General features: G+C 53.1%; 1 long non-coding RNA gene across 1 annotated transcript; it reads left to right on the forward strand.

The window, feature by feature from the left end:
• On the forward strand, positions 892-11,889 carry LOC108634140. The gene is made up of 3 exons (XR_001917392.1): positions 892-953; positions 8,588-8,699; positions 11,761-11,889. It is a non-coding gene; the product is annotated as an uncharacterized LOC108634140 (long non-coding RNA).

Below are 18,649 nucleotides of genomic sequence, written 5' to 3' on the forward strand. Positions count from 1 at the left end.
ACATAAAAAATGTTTTCTCTGTTCTCTCTAAGAGCATGATAACCCCTTAGAGGAGGGACCCCATAATGGATATGGAGTGAAATTCTCACCCAGCAGAGGGCATCAGGCAATGGGGGGCACCAGCTTAGACCCTGGCAACCTGAGGGTCTCTTGGGCAGGAATGGAGGCTGGGGCTGTGAGATTTGAGCCCCTCAGGACTAGAAGTCAGGGGGTAAAGAAGAGAAGGTGGACTGCAAGAACCTGGGCTAGTGACCACCATTCCCGCCACCCTAATCATGCACTCGTGATATTAATAAAAATAATTTATGTCATGTGACTGCTTTTTAACTAGCTGCTTTCAAGACTTAAGACCAGGATTATAAAAGGCATGCATTTATAAATTATTAGCCCAGAGCTCATAAGCACATATACTTTGGGGAACACTTTGGTAGCACTTTAAATTAATTTATTGTCATTCATTCCAGCTGTCTGTGATGTAAACCTTCAGCTATAAATTTGTACCATCATCTGACACACCATTAACTAAGGTGCTGCCCGAGCCAGAGCACATAATAAAACATTGGAGTACAGTTTCTGTAGGGACATACAGCTCCCCTCTCCTTCCTTTCCTCTCTTCTTTTTCCCATCCCCTCTCTTCCCCTCTCCTCCCCTCTCCTTTTAATGATAAGCAACATGGAGAGAAGGCAGGTGATTGAGAGTTATGTTGACAAGGAAATCAAGGCAGGTAAGACCCACTCTGCCCTGTGGTCAAGCACAGAGCTCATGGGGTTTCACCCCACTGCACAGACAGGACATCAGAGGTCCCGAGAGAGCATGGGTTTGTCTAAGATCACCCAGCCAGCAGACACCACAGGCTTCATCCTACCCTTATTCCTCTCTTGGCAGGAAGGCTGAGTCTCTGCTCCTGAGAATTTTGGCCTGGGCCTGAGTGACCCCCTGAGCTCAGAAGAAAGGTAGGAATGGGGAATAAGATTTCTTTGAGAGGAATTTCTGGTAAGGCAATCAGAAAAGCATTCTGGGGATGGTAGGCACAGAGAAGGAATGAATTGGGGAGGGGGGAATTACTCCCATGAATACTACTTTTAAGCACTGGAAAGGCTTGTTTTGAGGGGGCCCAGAAGGACGGAGTTGGCACAGTGGAAAGCAGTCCCGGGGGGACAACTTGGATCCCATGAGGAGGGATTTGGTAATGATGAGAGCTGGCTGAGGCTGGTGGGAGCTCCCTGTCACTGGAAGGATGCAACTGGAGGGCTTCGGGGGACATAGACCCATGTATTAGTTTCCTATCACTGCTATAACAGATGACCACAGAAGTCATGGCTTCAGAGGATACACGTTTATTATCTTATAGCTCTTTTGAGGTCAGAACTCCACAATGGAACTCACTGGGCTGAAATCAAGGTATCAGAAGGGCTACATGTCTTCTTGAGACTTCTGGGGAGACTCCGAGTTTCTGTCTTTTCCAGCTTTTACAGTCTGTCCCTTGACTTGTGACCCCTTTCTCCACCTTCAGATCCAGTGACCTTAGGCTGTGTCCCTCTCAAGCTTCCATCTCATCTCCCCGCTTCTCTCATCTGCCTCCCTCTTCCACTCTATGTACCTTTGTGGCTACATTGGACTCACCTGGATGGTCCCAGAACATCTCGCCATCTCAAGGTCAGCTGATCAGCAACCTCATCTCCATCTGCAATCTTATTCCTTTTGTCCTGTAACCAACATATTCCTAGGCTATGGGAACTAGGGTGTGGACATTTTGTTGGTAAGTTGCCAAGTCGTGTTTGGCTTTTTGTGACCTCATGGACTGCAGCATGCAGGCCTCCCTGTCCCTCATCATGGGGGTGTGATTACTCCACCTGTCACAGATGGGGGGTAAGACCTCTGAGATCCCCCTTACCCAGAGAAATTTTCTAATCCGGAGCCAAAGGATATTGTGGTTTCTCTTGGGTATGATAAGGTATGAGGTAGAAGAAAGAGGGAGAGGAAAAGGAAAAAAAAGAAAGAGGAGGCAGGGCTTGGAGGCAGGACAGAGAGGAAAATGGGGCAGGAGAAGTAGCGGAAGAAAGAGGAAGAGGTTGAAAAATTGACTTTCATCCCATGTCTCATGGACTCAGTCACTCAATACATGGTCAGGCTGAGCATCAGGGAACTTGAACTGCAATTCCAGTCCTGCGATGTGACCAGAAGCCAGTCTGCTCCCTGCTCTCACTGGCTTCAGTTTCTCCCTTGGCCCTGGCCTTTGATGGTTCTCCAAATTACCGGTCTGAAGTGAGCCACATTGAGGTCACAGGAAGGCTATACTGGGGCCAGGCCAGCCAGTGGGGACATCTGGTGGGGACGTCCCAGAAGGGGTACCTGGCAGGGCGGAGGCAACATCCACCCCCAGGAGCCAAATGACTGCCCCTTGAAGAGAGAACCATGGCCCCTAATGGTCCATGAACTCCATGTCCTAATGCAGGGGGCGGTGGGATTGCCCTCCTTGACCCGTCCAGTCCCCTTGCCTCCCCTGTCCCAACCAGGCCTCCTTGCCTTCATCCCCAGAGCCCTAACCTTCCTGAGGATCAGTCCTGGGAGGGTTCTGGGACAGCTTGCGGGGAGCCTGCTAGAAGTTGGGTGTTCTGGGCTGACAATCGAGGCATCATCTCTCTCTGGAGGGCAGGGGCTGAGTCTTTCTAAAACCTCATCTGTCCACCTCGCTCATTTCTCTCAAATACTATTGGTAAGGTCCTTAGCTTGAGTAATAACAGTACTTATCCCCAGGGCTTTGGACAAGGTGGAGTGACTGTCATTCTATTAATAAATGGCTCAGTGGGACAGGGTCTGGCATGTAACAAGAAGTAAGTGGTGGGTGGTGGCCTTCCCATCAGTGTTGCCCCTGGGCGAGCTGTGTCCCTCCATTTCTCCAACATGCCTTCCTGACTGACGTTTCCTGGGGACCCCAGCTCAATAAGTGCAGGTCTCAGCTCTGGGGCTTCTCCTGATGTGACCAGGCCTTTGGGGTTGATATTTCTGTCCCCTTCCTGTCTTGCTGGTCTGGGGTGGCCATGTGGACTGTGACGTCCCTGAGGCAGGGCCTGTGTCTCCTTGGCCTCCCTGGCCCTAGGAGCCAGCCCCAGTCAGGCACTTAGTAGGTGCTGGGTCAGGTGTTGGAAGTTATGAGTGGATGCTCTGAGAGCTAATTCACTCAGCAGCATTGCGCAGCCTGGCTTGCTGCCAGTCCTGATAAGGGTGTGCCCTGTCCCAGACCCCACCCTCCAGGCACCCACTGAGCCCCTTTGCCTGTCACATGCTCCTGCCCTGGCTGTGTGGGTCCCTGGCCGCAGAGGGAAGAGAGCAAAGGCTCCAATGGATGGAGGCATCTGTGGTCCTTGAACCCTCAGCACCCACTCCGTGCTGGTACTCACGCTCTTATCTCTGGCCAGACCTTGAAGAGCCAAGAACCAGTCCTATTCATCAATTATCTGCTGTCTGTGCCGAGAGCAGAGCCGCCTAGCCAGATAAAGGGAAGGGCAGGGGGCCAGGAAGCAGACAAGGTGCCGGAGTGGAGCCCCCTTCGGCTGGTGGGCACACACCGCGGTGGGCGTGCACCCTGACACTCTCACACGCAATGTCTCTGGCACACCTCAAACATACACGAAGCCCCACACCATTGAAAGGCCTTCCTGCATACACGTCTGAAGCACACAAACCCACGGCCACGGCTAGATCGCTTCCCCAGCTTGTCCCCTACACACAATGCTTCCAGCACCCACAGATGCATGTGCCTACATGGACACATCCTCCCCCAACATCTGCCGGTGGAGCCTGGTCCCACCTGCCCGCCACCTCCTCACACTTGTCCCATGCCTTGATGATCACGTGCCCATACCTCTGGCACACATGTGCCCATACACACAGGTTCTCCATGCACACGACTTGCCAGCGCCCATGCTGAGGGCTTCCTCCATGTTCCCCGAGGGGCAGAGCGGTGCCAGCATGGGCTGGCTTTATGGGGTCTCTGAGGACAGATGGATTACTGTCTGGAGCCGGTTGCTTTGGTCTGGATTATTGGCCGTGTAATCAGGGGACCTGGATTTGAGTTAGAGTTCTAAACTCACTAACCATGCAGGAGCCTGGCAGAGTCCCTTTCTCAGTCCAGACCTCAGTTTCCTCATCTGTGAGATGGCAACAGTCCCAATTCCAGTGGATGTATCCAGGATCTAATCAAGTGCTGTCATGGACGTGAGAATGTGAACACAGAGAGGGTCAGGGTGTATTATTATCGCTGTTTGCTGCTGTTGTTGTTGGTTCGTCAGGGTCCTTTGGAGGAGCTTGTGACCAGGAAAACGCAACTTGATCTTGATAAGGGTCCAACACCCTCCACCCTAAATCACCGGGACCCTGCTTGGATCCAGCGCCTCCCCCAGGCTGCCCTGCAGCAAGCCTGTCCCCGGCCACGTCCTCAGCCAGCCCCCATAGTGGCACCCCCTCCATCGGCACCCAGGCCCTTGGGGATAGGTATCCACGCAAGACTTTCCCCAGCCAAGTCCCAGGGTCACAGCAGATGGGCGATAACATTGTCCTCGGGGGTCAGGACGATCTGAGGAGCCGCGGCTCATGGCAGCTCTGCGGGGTGCCCAGATGACAGCGCCAAGGTGGGAGGCAGAGGTGTGACTGTAGGGCACGGGGGCATGTAGGGGCGTGGGTCTGTGTGGTAGGAATGTAGCCTGGGGGGCTGTGAGGATGTTGGGTGTGTGGGCATGGCTGTGTGGTCTGGGGGCATGGGCAAGTGTGAGTGACTGTGCTGTGTGTGTACACACCCATTTTGGTGTCTGAGAGGGCCATGCAATGTGTATGTGTGTGTTTGTGTGTGTGTGCACGTGTGTGTGTGGATGGGTAAGCCTGACCTTGTGGGCAGGTGGTGGTACGCGTGCTAATGCCTCTGTAGTGCTGAAAACGTGAGTGTGGAGATGTGTGAGCGCTATGGAAGTGTGTGTGTGTGTTGTGGTGTGAGTCTGTTTGTCTGGGTGTGGGTGTGTCTGGGAGGCTGGCTGCAGTGCAGGTGTGGGTGGGAGTGTGTGTGTGTGTGTTGTGGTGTGGTGTGTGTCTGTCTGTCTGTCTGGCTGTGGGTGTGTCTGTCTGGGAGGCTGGCTGCAGTGCGGGTGTGGGTGGAGTATATGTGTGTGTTGTGTTGTGGTGTGTCTGTCTGTCTAGGAGGGTGGCTGCAGGGCCGGCGGGTGTGGGCTTCTTTGTGTTTGTGTGGTGTGTTGGGTGAGTGTGCGGGGCGGTGTGATAGGGGAGGTGGCGGGTGGGGGGAGCAGCAGGCAGGCAGGCGGCCAGGGCGCGTCCCCGCTTCCCCGCACAGTGGCTGGGCTGACAGCCGGGCGGAGAAGAAAACTAGACGTCAGGGAAATCAGTCAGAGACAAATCGATTCCCTTTAGAGGTGAGAAAAAGCAGATGCTGCGGCTGCTGGTGGCCTGTTAGGCTCTGAGCCACATCCCTCCCCAGCCCGAGCCCCTCCCCCCAGCTCTTGGCTGCCAACGTCCCCCCGCCCCTCCGCCTTTGTTAGGGGCCCCGCTGCGGGCCTGCTGCCTGCATCCCTTCCCCGGCAGGCAGGAGCTGGTACTGGGTGTGTGTGTGTGTGTGTGTGTGTGTGTGTGTGTGTGTGTGTGTGTGTGTGTGTGAGTGTGCATAAGTGTATGTGTGCGTGCCTGTGTGACTGTGTATGTGCGACTGTGTGTGTGCGTGAGTGTGCGTGAGTGTGCGTGAGTGTGCATGAGTGTGTGTGAGTGTGAGTGTGCATGAGTCTCTGTGCATGACTGTGTATCTGCGACTGTGTGTGAGTGTGCATGAGTGTGTGTGAGTGTGCGAGTGTGCATGAGTGTGCGAGTGTGCATGAGTGTGTGTGAGTGTGCATGAGTGTGTGTGAGAGTGTGCATGAGTGTCTGTGCATGCCTGTGTGACTGTGTATGTGCAACTGTGTGTGTGCTTGAATGTGCATGTGTGAGTGCGTGTGTGGGTGTGAGTGAGTGTGTGTGTGTGTGTGGAGACCTAGTTGTGGGCCTTACCTGAAGGCAGAGCCCCCTTAGGGACTTCAGAGACGCTGGGTCAGCAGCTTGGCTAAGGACATCCAGGGAGCTGGAGGTGGCTCTGGACCCAAACTCAGGCCTCCTGGGTGCCAACCAACAGGGATTGTGCCTGCCTCCTGCCTCCAAACCCCACCCCAGGGACTCTTTGAAGGAAGCCCCCCTTTCTTCCCTCCATCCTGTGTTTGGGGTTAGCACAAGAGTTGCTGTCCCCAGGTAACACCAGTGCCTCATCCTTATTCCCTGTGTGTCTGTCGGCCCTGGGGGGTCTGGGGCTGTGAGCAGAGCTGCTGCCCTGATCGCCTGCTGGCTGCCAGGTGGTCGGTCCCCAACTCCAGGCCCTCCTCTCTGCCACCCCTTTTTCCATTGGGCCTTAACACCCAGAATAAATCAGAAAACAACGCTGAAGTCACTTTGAAACAGAACCCCCTGAAGTCAGGGCTTTGTTTTAGCTGCCCCGGGCTCTCACGGTCAGTCTCTGCAGGTACCCACTCAGCAGCCCTGCTGAGCTGTTGTTCTGGGCCAGGCCCTAGATCTGGAAGTGAGCAAGAGGACCCAGGCCTGCAGTCAGGTAGCCTCATGTCGGGCTCGAAAGACACGTCTTGACTCCAGCTGGGATGAGAAGTGTGGGGAGGGGAGAAAGAAGGGAAAGAAGGGAAGGGTCCTAAGCATGGGCAGCCACCTCCCTGGCCTAGGCTCCACTCTCCTTTCGTGGGGCCTGTCGGCTCCCAGCTTCAGCTCAAGCTGCTTCCTTGGCCACAGTACACCCCTTCCCTGCAACTTGCCCACCTCCTCCCCAGTGAGAGCTCCCCTAGACGCCCTCCTTTCCTTCACACCCTACCCCTGGCTAGGACAGGTGGCTCTGCCAGGCCCACACTCCATCTCCCTCCTTCTCAGGACAGTCAGCTGAGTCTAGCACGGATGCTCCCCCAGTTGAGTGTGAAGTCACTCTGTTGAGGGTGGGAGAAGTGGCTGCTCCAGGGGCTTGATTTCTGGGACGGCTGAGCCAGTAGACTCCGCTCCCAGACCTGTCCTCTGCCCACGGAGACCCTGCACTCTGCGCCCCACTCTCAGGCACGTCCTGACCAGTGTCCATCTGCTCAAGTCCTCCACGGTTATCCCTGGCCACAGTCCGGAGTCCAGAACCTATACTGAGAAGCCTATGTTCTCTGGCTCTCCCAGACCTGGCTGTGTGTCCCAAGCCAGGCACTAACCCTCTCTGGGCCTCGTGTTCTCTCCAGCTAAGGGGATGAGGAATCAGGCCGTTTTTTTTGTTTTGTTTTGTTTTTACCCAGAGTGTCCCAGAGTGGGATCTGCTCAAAGTAACAGCTGTGTTTTTGTTACTGGTGGTTGGGGGGATGGCTTAGGAAACCCTTACCAAACTCCACCCCTGGCCTAGATTCCCAGTGGCCAGCCAGATGGGAGAGGCCATGAACTGATCTGCAAGCATTGATAGAACCAATCTGGGGCCAAGCCCCATTGTGAGCAGACAGCACCTGGCCTAGCGCCTGGCCCATGAGATGTGTCCAAAAATCAACTGTCGAGAGAAGCGAGGGATGGAGTCATGAGCGCGTATGTGGCTGGTGTGTCCCTGGCCCCCAGGAGGTTTTAGTCTCACTGGGACACGTTGGGTTTCTGACTCCAGCTCTGCTGCTGACCGCTCCTGGCCTTCCTGTTTGTCCCTCAGTAACATGGGGAGCTCTGTGACCTTGAAGCTCATTTCCTGCTGGGATATTAATACCACCACTAATAATAACAGTAGCCATCGAGGCAGGAGCAAGCATGCTAATATTAGCTGCACCTGTTGAGGGCCCAGCACCTGCCAGGCCCCCACATGTGTTCTGATGTCAGTCCTCACGAGCCCTCCCCTGCACCGTGAGCTGGACTCACCATCACCATGTTGACAATGAGGGGATGGATGCTGTGTACTTGCCCGGGGTTTCATGTCTAGGCTAGAACTCCGGCTATTTTGGTTGGGTTCTGAGGGTGGCAAAGAACAGAAGTACTCAGCTGACCTCCAGTAAGGGAGGGCTGAATGAAGGAAATTCGTGGGGACCTGGGGTGAGCCAGTTCTCTGGGCTGCAGGCAGGGCTGGACCATGGTGTGGAGCAGCTGGGGCCAGGGGGTATCGTGCAACAGCGAACCCCCTGGGGCTTTGGTGCTGGCATCTCCCCTCTTAGATATTACTGAGGACACTAAAGAATTCTTGTTTATGGGGTTACATCTATTGATATTTACTGTGTTCTAAAAGAACACTGAGAAGTCAAAAATATTTATTCTTGAAGAACAATAAGAATAAATCATAACCTATTAATCATTAGCATATTTTTCAGGACAAATAACTATTTTTTAAACTGAAAACACTGGAGAGTGTTGCCACTGCTCTTGTGGGTCTCTTTAACCGTTCACTTAGGAGAAGATGGTTGGGTTCTCATGTCATCTGTTGAAGCCGCTGGAAAATTCTGCTGTTTGTTTGCAAAAGGAAGAAAGTGAAAAAGGCAAATAACACCTTCTCACCTTGCAGAGCCTCCGAAAGCATTGGTGTCTTAGGTCGTTCCTGATATGACCCTTGCGTGGACTCCTCAACCTGACATATGCTGCAGGAACTCAGCCATCAGCGGAAGGCTGGACATCAGGTCTGAGAGCTCAGTCACCCTGGGAGCTGGCAGCTGGAGCGCTGGGGACTGGGAGAGTGAATGGGGCCGAGAGCAGCTTCCTGGAGGAAACAGAAGGCGAATGGAGCCACAGCAGACGGGTGTCTTTGCAGAGGCAGAGGGGAGAGGAGTTTTCGGGGAGGGGAGTTTTCCGGGCCCTGGGGAATGACTGGGCACATCTTCAAAGTGAGATGGAGAGGCATGGGGCCAAGGCTGGCTGAGACCTCAAGGGCCCCGAGCTCCGGGAAGATGCTTGCTCCCACCCGGTGTAACCCAGGGTAAAGTTTACTTTCCACGTGGTGCTAAGCTTCCTTGTATGTTGACATTAAATTAGCCCCTTTCCAGTTTCTGGGCTGCAAACTTGGTTAAGTGCACAGAGCACAACGTATCTCAATTTGGGGCGCCCTGTTGTGTTAGTGCTGGCACTGTGGGCTTGCTCTGCGTTGTGGGTCACGTGGACACTCATGAGTAGATGCTGAGCATGGTGGATGGGTGATGGGGGACTTAGAAGGACCTGCCAGGGCTCCCAGAGCACCCAGGGGTCCTGGGCACCTACTGCTGAAGGGGGTCTGAGTGGCCTGGCCTGCAATTTGTGGAAGCAGGGCAGAGGTAGGGAGCCCTGGCTCAGCCTGGAATTCCCAAATCTGGGAACAGTCACCCTCATAGCTACTGATCTTTCCACTTCCTTGTGAGGTGGTGGACCCTGCCAGGCAGAGGGAAGGGCAGCCTGGAAGGAAAGATTCCCACCCAGAAGAGAGCAGGAGGAAGTGGGGCTTGGGGCCATATGATGGTCTGGGGAACCCCAGCTCTGAACCCCAGCTTTGCCACTTCCTCCGGGCCACAGTTTTTTCATCTGTGAAGCAGGGATGAGATCGTCCGGCTCCCGTGGTTGGGTGGAGGTGACCTGAGAAGGTGAAAGTGAAATGAGATCAATGGGCTGAAGCAGCCGATACAAAGAACTGGGCCAGTTCCATGAGGCGTGAGCTTCCTTTCGCTTCTGTTTGTGCTGTAGACCAGATCCTGGTTCATAGGACTTGCTTGGTACATATCTGTTGAATGAAAGAGTTTAATAAACGAACACATCAGTGGCTCAGTTAATGCCAGTTCTTTCCCTAGGTGAGGCTAGTCAACCACCTCTGACAGGGAAACTAAGACCCAGAGAGGGGAAGGGATTTGTCTACAGTGGCGCAGCAAGTTACGCCTGAGCAGAGCCTGGGATGAAGGCTTTGCTGCCATCAGCTCTGGCCAGGAAGAGTATCTGGGGGAAGGGGTGGGCCCTTCTCTGTGGCAGACACTTGTGCCTGTGTACATCTGGGAAGCCAGGAGACTCAATTCCCTTCTTTCCAGAGTTCTTCCCTCCTGCTGGAAGGCCTGTCATGGGCGGCTATTCTGTGTGGCCCCTGCACACCTCACCTAGTTCATGGATTTTTGTGCAGCCTGAACTGCCTGCAGGGAGGTATTCTCATACGGGGTATAAGCCCTGTCTGAAATGAAGCCATCACAGCATTGAAGAGAGCCCGGGGTGCCGCTCCAAGCATGGGGTGGAGATGGGAGCTGAAGATTTGAAGAGGTGGGCGGTGGGAGTGGTGGCACGTTGTCCTTTGCATCCAAGGGCTGAGAGGGGAACCTTCCTCCTCCCTCCTGCATGAGTGCCCCAGGCCAGGGACCCCACCCTGGCCACGGGCTTGTCAGTCAAAGGGTGCTGAAGTCAGTGGCTCTGCTCTGTTACGGCACTTCTCTAAGCATGGCCTGAGGACCAGCAGCAACAGTGTCAGTTGGGGGCTGGCTAGAAACGCAGACTCCGGACCCCATCCCAGACCTATAGCCTCCAAATCAAATAGAGGTGGCACCCAGAAATCTGCATTTTACAAAACCTCCTCAGGTGCTTATGAACATTTAAAAATGACTGCTTTACACTGTTTCTCAACAAACATACGACATTTAGCAAGTACAGGATTAAAAGAGGATGGGTGTTCCTTGGTTAGACTTAGGAACCTATTAAACTGTCTGTCTGTCTGTCTGTAGGTCCATCCATCCATCTGTCCTTCTTTATTTGGTAGACACCCCCACCGTGCCTCCTCCAGCTTATCATGAGGAGCTGAGGAGGTGGGCTTCCACTGTCTTGAGGTTCCAGGTGGTCAAGTTCTTCTGCAGGGTAGTCATTTGTTTGAATCTGAGCCTAACGAAGCCACCCTAAGATAAAGTGTACAGGAAGGAAAGGGGAGGAAATGACTTTCAGTTGATATCTATTGTGTGCACAGCCTTTTCCCCTTCCAATCTCCCTTCCCACTGGGAAGCATTATTCTCATTTTACAGAGAAGGAAACTGAGGCTCAAAGAGGTGGACATGACTAAGGCTGCAGAACCTGAGGTGTGATAGAGTCAGAATGTGAACCCAGTTCCTCTTGCCCCCAGAAGCTGTGCCCTTTCTTCTGTTCCACATTGCTGGAAACTTGGGGGACCTGAGGATCAACAGCTAGAAGCTGAAGGGTAGTCTGATTTGAGACGTGCTTCTAACCATCTGTACTGTCTGGAGGTTAGCAGGCTGTGAGGCAGTGAGCTCCCTGTCGCTGGAAGTGTGCAAGCAGAGATCAGGAAATCCCAGGGCCATGGGTGTGGTCATATGTGTATACAGGGCAGGACTGAGAACAGGGATCTTAGAGGCCTTCTGCCCTTCTTGGTGGGCCTGCTCAGGCCTGCTCCGGGGTCAGTGTCCCCGTGGTTGGAGGCTCTGCTGCCAGCTGCTCATTATCTGTGGCTCCTCCAAGAGGATCCTGCCAGCTCCCAAACAGGAAATGTGTCAAGAAAGCTGTAATTAGAGCCGGGAGCCACAGGCCCGAGAGGTGCCTGCTGCAGCTTCAAGTGCAGACATGCTGTCCTGGTGAAGTCCCTGGGCAAGAACCCAGTGAGTCAGGCCCTCAGATCCTCTCCTTGCATGTGGCAGCCGTGCCCCACCCCATTCTCCCTGGAAGAAAACCAGCATTCCCTGGGCGCCTACTGGGTGTCTGGGTTTCACATATGTTCTTTCTTCTGTTCCTCCCCAGAAACCTGGAAGAGAAGATTTTATCATAATGCAGTGAGGAGCCCGAGGGCCTGAGAGGTCATATGACTCACTCAAGGTCATCCTGCCAAGGCAGAGATGTGATGAAGCCCTGCCCTTGTGAGTACCTGGTCTAACCTTGTCATCATCCTGAGAGAGGCTTTGAGTCAACCATGGGGTGCAAGAGGCCAGCAGCACAGGAGAGGAGGCCTAGGTGGGCCTGACTGGGTCCTGGGTCTGCCCTGACTGCATGTGACTTTCTTCAGCTTCTGCGAATCTGCCGCGGAGGCTTAGATTCCTGCTGTGTTCCCCTATCCGGCTGCTGGGCCACTCATAGCCATTGTGGTGGTTTAAAAGCATGACCACAAATTCTTCAGCCCATTTTCTATGGAGAAATAACCTCTAGGGAGAAATAACCCTCTGTAGCCTGGGCAGATCTGTGACTGCTGCACCCCACAGAGAGTGGCAGCAGTGATGCTAAGTCATACCATATGACTTTCCTTTTGCTCACTGGAACACTTTTTCCTGGAGCCCTGAGCCATCACATAGGAAGTAAGAAGAATCACTAGCCTGAGGCTGCCATCTTGTGAGGAAGCCCAAGCTACATGGATGGTCTGTGTCTGGACTCCCTGTCCTCGCTGAGCCCAGCCATCCTAGCCTCTCCAGCTGTTTGAGTTTTTCCAGCTGAGGCCTCAGATATCATGGAGCAGAGACAAATCACCCCTGCTATGTGCTGTCTGAACCCCTGGCCCATAGAATCTCAGGATAAATTGTTTTATGCCACCGTTTTTGGCTGATTTGTTATGCAGCCATAGATAACCAGCACAGCTATGCAGCTGGGATGCACCATATGGTCATCTCAGAGGTCCCACTCAGACCATCTTTCCCTCATGGCCCCTGGGAAGCTGGCTGGGCTCACACTCTCCATGCAAAACATTGCTCCAAGGAAAGGGTATGGGACTGGGGTGAGGGGTGAGGGGGACTCTGTATCTCCTAGGGGTTACATCTGCTCAGCGTCCTCTGCCCACTTCTTTCTCAGAAATAAGCTCCCAAATCCAGATCTGCCTCAGGCCCTCTCATGTGTGATTAAGAGTCCTGATCCCTGCTTCGCTGCTTCTTAGCTCTGAGATCTTGGGCAAGCTACTTAACTCAGTTTCTTTAGTCTATTAGACGGGGTGATCAATGTGTACGTCAGAGCAGTGCTGGGCACACAGCAAGCACTCTGATGGATGTGGCCCCTTCCGTCCATGGAGTTGCCCTCTCCCTGGCCCCCTGTGCATCTCTGTGCGCACAGGGCTTTACAGCTTACAAGGTGCCTTCCAGTCCCCCCGGTAGGCTGGGGGCAGGTCAGTATCATCACCATCGAAGAGATGAGGAAATGGCAGATCTCAGACTGGGCTCATGTTCATGGCCTCAGATTTGTACTATTTCTCCAACTCTTGCTGAGCTTCTTCTGGAATCTTCCGTTGTGTCTGATCTCCTTCTTACTTCCACTCTCTACTGCCTCTGGAATTCTGGCGTCTCAGCCTATGTGACTTTGGATGATCTCCGCTTTCTGGGTCTCAATTTCCCCCTCCATGAGATGAGGGATTTGGGCTAGCTGATGTCCAAGGGTGCTTTCCACTCTAAGACAGTCGAGCTGTTTTTCGCATCTCGGGGTGGCTTGGTCACGGGATTGCCTGGCACTCCTCTGCACGCTGTGTCTGGCCTGGCTGTGAACAGATGAAGAGGGCCTCACACCCCAGTACCTGGGTGACAGGGCCAAGCTCTGAGAATCAGGGAAGGAGCACCCCCACCCCATCCCAGGAGTTGAAAGGACCCAGAGGACACTGAGGCATTTGCTCCCAGCTTGGCCATACTTGTAGTTCTGTCTGAGACTGATCCTTACAGCAGCCAGGTGAGGGACCCAACCCAGCCAGGCTTGGCCTTGGGGCCACTGCTAAGGCCATTCCCAGTGGAATCTCTGGGCAGTTATGGGTTCTTCAGCATCCTGACTTCTTGTGGTACAACCACTGCAACTTCACCTTCCAGGTATTTCCCAGGCCCACCTCAGGCCTCACCTCCTCCAGGCAGTCTTCCCTGATGTGAAACATTAGGTCTTTTCTCTGTCCTCCTGTAGTGACTTGGGCTTCCCATCAGGACCCCTGTTGAACTGTGATCTGTAGCTACCAGTTTACTTACAGATTCTCTTCCAAGACCTTGAGTTACCGGAGGCCAGGGTCCATGTCGGTCCTGCTCTTTTCTTTTTCTCCAATGCCCCACACAAGGCTGGCACTACTTAGGGGCTCGGTAAATATAGCTTGCATGAATGACTTTTAGATAAATCAACAAAGAGCAACAATCCTATTAGCAGTAAATAGCAGTAATTTTCTCTGCTTCAACTATCCCAGCCTCATCTACCTGTGCCTTAAGCCTGGCCAGGAGAGGATGACTTCCATAGAACATTATTTTGGTTCCTGTGGGATTCCTTCTCTTGAATTGTCTGTTTGTATGATGTCACTCCCCAGAAAACATCTCCATAAAGTTTGTTTTGTGTCTATTCTGAGAATTTTATAATGAAGACTGCCAGGAAAAATTCTTGCTTTACTCAGAGGCAGTTAACGATTTTCCTAAATATCAGGCTTTATGTATGTACTTATATTTTATTTCATGGATGCTGTGTAATTGATCAGGTTTCTCCTTTTGCACTTGCTACCAGGAAGCTCAGATCAAAAATCTGGATCCTTTGAAATAATGTTAGGAACTTAGTCATCTTCATTTCTGAACTACTCAGATTCGCGTCTCATCTAATGTCCTTTCCTCTGTACTTCAGAGACTTTGCCTGTGTACTTTCCTATCAGTTCCTAATTTCTGTCTTATTATAAGATTTTAGTTATCCTTATAAATTCCATATGGGTTTGTGTATGCTTTAAATCATTTTTCTCGGGACAAGGCAAGATATAAGCAAGTGCATACACATAGTACTTCTGAGCACATTCTTCCCAGGTTGACCCAGGATTTGATTACAGGCTGAAGGATGCTGGCCCTGTCTGCTCTCGGCCACACCAGCCTGTCTCTCTCCAGGCTCCAGCCCCAGAGGCAGCCTGGCCCATGTTCTGTGGGTGTGGCCTGCCAGGCCTCTTGCTAGGTGATTTTCCCTGGCAAGAACAGGGCTTCTCCCTGAGCAGCTGGCCTCACTGCCCTGCTGCTGCTTCCTGACCAGCCTCACCTCTGTGGTTCCTCACCCCCGCTTCATGTCCCGTCTGTGATGATGCTTAATACTGCCCCCAATAAACTGACTTGGCTGCCTTCTCAGCTAAGACTTGACCTTGTCCCTTGGATGCAGCCTGATTCCAGTTGCCATGGGCAGTCACACTCACCATCAGTCAGGCCAGGGCAACGGACCTCCAGGCTGTGAGAACACACCATGGCCAGCTTGAGTCAGCATCAGGGGTGGGGGAGTAAGAAGATCCATGGGCGGAGGAGCCTGGTAGGCTGCAGTCCATGGGGTCGCTAAGAGTCGGACACGACTGAGCGACTTCACTGTCACTTTTCACTTTGATGCATTGGAGAAGGCAACGGCAACCCACTCCAGTGTTCTCGCCTGGAGAATCCCAGGGACGGGCGAGCCTGGTGGGCGGGCTGCCATCTATGGGGTCGCACAGAGTCGGACACGACTGAAGCGACTTAGCAGCAGCAGCAGCAGCAGGCATAAAGTTAAGTGTTATCATTTTATCTCTGGAGATGGACATTTACCCCCAGAGGTAATGAGGGAAGGTAGTATGAACATGTTTGACAAATGGAGACAACTGTTTGACAACTGTGGTTCCAAAAGATGTGATCGACCCAAGGTCACACAGGAAATTAAAGGACCAGACGGCTTTGCCTTCCAGCCTGGGGCTGGTTCCTCTTTACTTTCTCCCATTGTTGAAGGCCTGACTCTCCAGTGGAGATTGGCTGAGGGTCTCCAGTCACTCCCTGGCAAGAAGAACGCTCTGAGGCACACAGTCCTATGAGAACCCCATGCCCAACCAGAGTCATCAATTGCCAAGAGGGCGTAGGGCCCCCGTTTCCTCTGCAGAGCTACGTGGTTATGGAGGTTCAGCCCACGTGATATGACGATCTGCCTGCTGGACATAGACAAGAGGAAGAAGGGGAGGTAGGAGGAGGCGTGTGGGGTGCTGAGGCCTCTGCATCGGGAGGCTTCATTCTGGTCTCTGCTAGAGTTTGGAGCCCGGCCCCGATCAAGTAAGACCGCCGTGTGTCATCACTAGAGTCGTGTTTGCTATGCGTTTTACGAGGCTGTGGTGTTCAGAGTGGGCCATTTTGGAAGTAGGGGAGTGGAGGAATTGTCAGTCTCCGTTTGGGCATCAAGAACGGGATGGGCCCTCGTTCTCTAAGGGACCGCAAACGTGTCCCTTGACTCTGGGGGCGTCTGAGTGCTGTCGTCTGTTAAGGGGACCCCGAGCCTTTGCCCACTTCTCTGGCATGGGTGTTGTGACAACTAGAACCTATTTGTTTTTAGACTGTTTCCCCACCTCACATCTGAGACGCTGTGAGAAACAGCTCCCCAGGGGACTCTGTGTACCTCCTCACCGCCCACTCGTTGCTGGAGGAAACAAAACCCCTCCAGAAAACAAAAGACATCAGTGCATCAGAACGCACCAAGCAGATGATGGTGTTTGAATTGGAAATCAGTGAGGTGGTTTGGTTTCTATTCCATATCAGAGCTCGATTCATGCAATGCGAATTTGTCAAGGTTTTGTTCAGTCTACAAATATTTGTCGAGTGCCTGCTTCGTGCTCAGCCTCCCCCTGCTCCGTGGTGGAGCTGCAGAGGTGATAAACCGCTCTAGGGTGGGGGATGCAGGCAGAGTGGGACCCAGTTCTGAGTCCTGGCTCTGGTTCCTACCTCCTCGGTGACCTTGGGCAAGTCACGTCTCTTCTCTGGGCTTGTCCCTTAGCCACCTTCCTCACAGCATTGTTGCAAGGATCAAGTGAGGAAATGCAATGCTTTTACTAGCAGGGACTGAAACACCAAGTGTGGTTATTGCTTTATCAGGGGTGATGAGAAGACATGGGCTCTGCTCCCATAGCAGCGTGGTTGGGGCAGCTGTTAGTTATGGTGACGGGAGCTTGGGCTGAGGGGAGTGGACATACGATGCTACACATGCGCAGGGGAGTCAGGGAGATTTGTGGTCTTCATGATGATTTCCTAGCAAGCAGCTGTGAGCCCTGCCAGGGACTGCGGATGGAAGGCATGCGTGGGATTTAGAACAGAACTTCCTCCATTCCTGGGGAGGCGAATCTAGTATATGCCAGCTTTCTTACTCAGATACCACCTTCAAATCTCCTGTGGGCATTTTCAGGAAATTTACAACCATGTGCATCTTGGGACAGGGTTCAGGAGAGGGGAAGGGCAGTCATGGGGTTGGAAGTCTTAGTTGGGCTGTCTGCTATAACAAAGACCGCAGACTGGTGACGTAAACAACAAACACTTATTTCTCATGGTTCTTGAGGTTGGAAGGCCAACATCAGGGTGGTGGCTGATTCTGTCTTGTCAGAGCCCACTGGCCAGTTGGCAGATGGTGCCTTCTTGTTCTGGCCTCATATGGCAGAGAGAAAGATCATTTATCTACTGCCTCTTCTTATAAGGGCACTAATTCGATCAAGAGGTCTCCATCCTCATGACCTAATTATCTTTCAAAGGCCTTACCTCCAAGTGCCATCACTTTGGGGGTTAGGCCTTCAGCATATGAAGTTTTGGGTATCTGCTCAAATGGCTCAGTGGTAAAGTGTCTGCCTGCCAAGTAGGAGATGGAGGTTTGATCCCTGGCTCGGGAAACCCCCTGGAGGAGGAAATGGCTACCCACTCCAGTATTCTTGCCTGGAGAATCCCGCGGGCAGAGGAGCCTTTTGGGCTACAGTCCATGGGGGTCACAAAGAACTGGACACGACTTAAACAAAGATAACAACAGCAACATATGAAGGTTGGAGGGGCACAGACATGCAGCGCATTCCAGAGGGTTACTTCACTGGAGGCGTTGTGGTACTGGTAGCGTTGGTGTGGTAGGGAGAGAGTTCCAGGTGAGGGGAGGGCAAGGGGGTGCGGGTACCTGGTGTGTACAGGGCACAGTGAGGAGGCTGGTCCCTCCAGGCCCGCCACCCCCTGCTTTCCCCTGCCAGGCCAGACAGTGCAGAGCTTCTGCTGGTCGAGAACAGAGTGCCCAGGTAGGAGGGGTGAGCTGGTTCTCTGGTAGTGTGGGAGGGCCAAGTTGGGGTGGGATAGGGAAGACAGGTGGGAGAGGCAAAAGGCTGTTTAGGCAGCTGGGGCAGTAGTGCAGCTTAGTGGAACTGGCCTTGGATGTAAGAGTGAGTTTTCAGATTCCGTCTGGTTGGATGGGTCCTAACCCCCTGCCCTGCACGTGCCATCCGTGTTGCCGGTTTTTCCCCATTTCCCCTCACATTCTTTTACCCTTCTCCAGCCTATTCTGTGTTCTGGGAGCACGACCCCTATGGACTGAAGGCAACAATTTACATAACTATCTACCCCAAACATTATGGACTAAACACCCACCATTTGATTATGCTTATTGATTCTGTGCTTACCAGGTGGTGCTAGTGCTAAAGAACCCGCCTGCCAAGGCAGGAGACGTAAGAGATGGGAGTTTGATCGCTGAGTCAGAAGATCCCCTGGAGGAGGGTGTGGCAGTTCCCTCCAGTATTCTTGTCTGGAGAATCCCATTGACAGAGGAGGCTGGTGGGCTACAGTCCATAGGGTCATAAAGAGTTGAACGTGACGGAAGCGACTTAGCACACACACCCATGCATGCACGTGTTGACTCTATGAGCTGGGAACTGGGATAATGTGCAGAAGGGACTGCTTGACTCTATTCCCACAGTGCCTGGGACCTC

This window comes from Capra hircus, chromosome 28 (assembly GCF_001704415.2).
Source record: "Capra hircus breed San Clemente chromosome 28, ASM170441v1, whole genome shotgun sequence".
In the NCBI taxonomy this organism is placed as follows: Eukaryota; Metazoa; Chordata; class Mammalia; order Artiodactyla; family Bovidae; genus Capra; species Capra hircus.